We start from the raw sequence: 4,350 nt of genomic DNA on the forward strand, positions 1-4,350 counted from the left end.
GTGCCATGCCAGGGGATGGTCTGTGTTAATATAGCACTGTGTCATGCCAGGGGATGGTCTGGTTAATATAGCACTGTGCCATGCCAGGGGATGGTCTGGTTAATATAGCACTGTGTCATGCCAGGGGATGGTCTGGTTAATATAGCACTGTGCCATGCCAGGGGATGGTCTGGTTAATATAGCACTGTGCCATGCCAGGGGATGGTCTGGTTAATATAGCACTGTGCCATGCCAGGGGATGGTCTGGTTAATATAGCACTGTGTCATGCCAGGGGATGGTCTGGTTAATATAGCACTGTGCCATGCCAGGGGATGGTCTGGTTAATATAGCACTGTGTCATGCCAGGGGATGGTCTGGTTAATATAGCACTGTGTCATGCCAGGGGATGGTCTGGTTAATATAGCACTGTGCCATGCCAGGGGATGGTCTGGTTAATATAGCACTGTGTCATGCCAGGGGATGGTCTGGTTAATATAGCACTGTGCCATGCCAGGGGATGGTCTGGTTAATATAGCACTGTGCCATGCCAGGGGATGGTCTGGTTAATATAGCACTGTGTCATGCCAGGGGATGGTCTGGTTAATATAGCACTGTGCCATGCCAGGGGATGGTCTGGTTAATATAGCACTGTGCCATGCCAGGGGATGGTCTGGTTAATATAGCACTGTGCCATGCCAGGGGATGGTCTGGTTAATATAGCACTGTGCCATGCCAGGGGATGGTCTGGTTAATATAGCACTGTGCCATGCCAGGGGATGGTCTGGTTAATATAGCACTGTGCCATGCCAGGGGATGGTCTGGTTAATATAGCACTGTGCCATGCCAGGGGATGGTCTGGTTAATATAGCACTGTGCCATGCCAGGGGATGGTCTGGTTAATATAGCACTGTGTCATGCCAGGGGATGGTCTGGTTAATATAGCACTGTGCCATGCCAGGGGATGGTCTGGTTAATATAGCACTGTGCCATGCCAGGGGATGGTCTGGTTAATATAGCACTGTGCCATGCCAGGGGATGGTCTGGTTAATATAGCACTGTGCCATGCCAGGGGATGGTCTGGTTAATATAGCACTGTGCCATGCCAGGGGATGGTCTGGTTAATATAGCACTGTGCCATGCCAGGGGATGGTCTGTGTTAATATAGCACTGTGCCATGCCAGGGGATGGTCTGGTTAATATAGCACTGTGCCATGCCAGGGGATGGTCTGGTTAATATTGCACTGTGCCATGCCAGGGGATGGTCTGGTTAATATAGCACTGTGCCATGCCAGGGGATGGTCTGGTTAATATAGCACTGTGTCATGCCAGGGGATGGTCTGGTTAATATAGCACTGTGCCATGCCAGGGGATGGTCTGGTTAATATAGCACTGTGCCATGCCAGGGGATGGTCTGGTTAATATAGCACTGTGCATGCCAGGGGATGGTCTGGTTAATATAGCACTGTGTCATGCCAGGGGATGGTCTGGTTAATATAGCACTGTGCCATGCCAGGGGATGGTCTGGTTAATATAGCACTGTGCCATGCCAGGGGATGGTCTGGTTAATATAGCACTGTGCCATGCCAGGGGATGGTCTGGTTAATATAGCACTGTGCCATGCCAGGGGATGGTCTGGTTAATATAGCACTGTGCCATGCCAGGGGATGGTCTGGTTAATATAGCACTGTGTCATGCCAGGGGATGGTCTGGTTAATATAGCACTGTGTCATGCCAGGGGATGGTCTGTGTTAATATAGCACTGTGCCATGCCAGGGGATGGTCTGGTTAATATAGCACTGTGCCATGCCAGGGGATGGTCTGGTTAATATAGCACTGTGTCATGCCAGGGGATGGTCTGGTTAATATAGCACTGTGTCATGCCAGGGGATGGTCTGGTTAATATAGCACTGTGTCATGCCAGGGGATGGTCTGGTTAATATAGCACTGTGTCATGCCAGGGGATGGTCTGGTTAATATAGCACTGTGTCATGCCAGGGGATGGTCTGGTTAATATAGCACTGTGCCATGCCAGGGGATGGTCTGGTTAATATAGCACTGTGTCATGCCAGGGGATGGTCTGGTTAATATAGCACTGTGCCATGCCAGGGGATGGTCTGGTTAATATAGCACTGTGCCATGCCAGGGGATGGTCTGGTTAATATAGCACTGTGTCATGCCAGGGGATGGTCTGGTTAATATAGCACTGTGTCATGCCAGGGGATGGTCTGGTTAATATAGCACTGTGTCATGCCAGGGGATGGTCTGGTTAATATAGCACTGTGTCATGCCAGGGGATGGTCTGGTTAATATAGCACTGTGTCATGCCAGGGGATGGTCTGGTTAATATAGCACTGTGTCATGCCAGGGGATGGTCTGGTTAATATAGCACTGTGCCATGCCAGGGGATGGTCTGGTTAATATAGCACTGTGCCATGCCAGGGGATGGTCTGGTTAATATAGCACTGTGCCATGCCAGGGGATGGTCTGGTTAATATAGCACTGTGCCATGCCAGGGGATGGTCTGGTTAATATAGCACTGTGCCATGCCAGGGGATGGTCTGGTTAATATAGCACTGTGCCATGCCAGGGGATGGTCTGGTTAATATAGCACTGTGCCATGCCAGGGGATGGTCTGGTTAATATAGCACTGTGTCATGCCAGGGGATGGTCTGGTTAATATAGCACTGTGCCATGCCAGGGGATGGTCTGGTTAATATAGCACTGTGCCATGCCAGGGGATGGTCTGGTTAATATAGCACTGTGTCATGCCAGGGGATGGTCTGGTTAATATAGCACTGTGCCATGCCAGGGGATGGTCTGGTTAATATAGCACTGTGTCATGCCAGGGGATGGTCTGGTTAATATAGCACTGTGCCATGCCAGGGGATGGTCTGGTTAATATAGCACTGTGTCATGCCAGGGGATGGTCTGGTTAATATAGCACTGTGTCATGCCAGGGGATGGTCTGTGTTAATATAGCACTGTGCCATGCCAGGGGATGGTCTGGTTAATATAGCACTGTGTCATGCCAGGGGATGGTCTGGTTAATATAGCACTGTGCCATGCCAGGGGATGGTCTGGTTAATATAGCACTGTGCCATGCCAGGGGATGGTCTGGTTAATATAGCACTGTGCCATGCCAGGGGATGGTCTGGTTAATATAGCACTGTGCTCATGCCAGGGGATGGTCTGTGTTAATATAGCACTGTGCCATGCCAGGGGATGGTCTGGTTAATATAGCACTGTGCATGCCAGTGGATGGTCTGGTTAATATAGCACTGTGCCATGCCAGGGGATGGTCTGGTTAATATAGCACTGTGTCATGCCAGGGGATGGTCTGGTTAATATAGCACTGTGCCATGCCAGGGGATGGTCTGGTTAATATAGCACTGTGTCATGCCAGGGGATGGTCTGTGTTAATATAGCACTGTGCCATGCCAGGGGATGGTCTGGTTAATATAGCACTGTGCCATGCCAGGGGATGGTCTGGTTAATATTGCACTGTGTCATGCCAGGGGATGGTCTGGTTAATATAGCACTGTGCCATGCCAGGGGATGGTCTGGTTAATATAGCACTGTGCCATGCCAGGGGATGGTCTGGTTAATATAGCACTGTGCCATGCCAGGGGATGGTCTGGTTAATATAGCACTGTGTCATGCCAGGGGATGGTCTGTGTTAATATAGCACTGTGCCATGCCAGGGGATGGTCTGGTTAATATAGCACTGTGCCATGCCAGGGGATGGTCTGGTTAATATAGCACTGTGTCATGCCAGGGGATGGTCTGGTTAATATAGCACTGTGTCATGCCAGGGGATGGTCTGGTTAATATAGCACTGTGCCATGCCAGGGGATGGTCTGTGTTAATATAGCACTGTGTCATGCCAGGGGATGGTCTGGTTAATATAGCACTGTGTCATGCCAGGGGATGGTCTGGTTAATATAGCACTGTGCCATGCCAGGGGATGGTCTGGTTAATATAGCACTGTGCCATGCCAGGGGATGGTCTGGTTAATATAGCACTGTGCCATGCCAGGGGATGGTCTGGTTAATATAGCACTGTGTCATGCCAGGGGATGGTCTGGTTAATATAGCACTGTGCCATGCCAGGGGATGGTCTGGTTAATATAGCACTGTGCCATGCCAGGGGATGGTCTGGTTAATATAGCACTGTGCCATGCCAGGGGATGGTCTGGTTAATATAGCACTGTGCCATGCCAGGGGATGGTCTGGTTAATATAGCACTGTGTCATGCCAGGGGATGGTCTGGTTAATATAGCACTGTGTCATGCCAGGGGATGGTCTGGTTAATATAGCACTGTGCCATGCCAGGGGATGGTCTGGTTAATATAGCACTGTGTCATGCCAGGG

Source organism: Salmo salar, chromosome 29 (assembly GCF_965601325.2).
Source record: "Salmo salar chromosome 29, fSalSal1, whole genome shotgun sequence".
Lineage (NCBI taxonomy): Eukaryota > Metazoa > Chordata > Actinopteri > Salmoniformes > Salmonidae > Salmo > Salmo salar.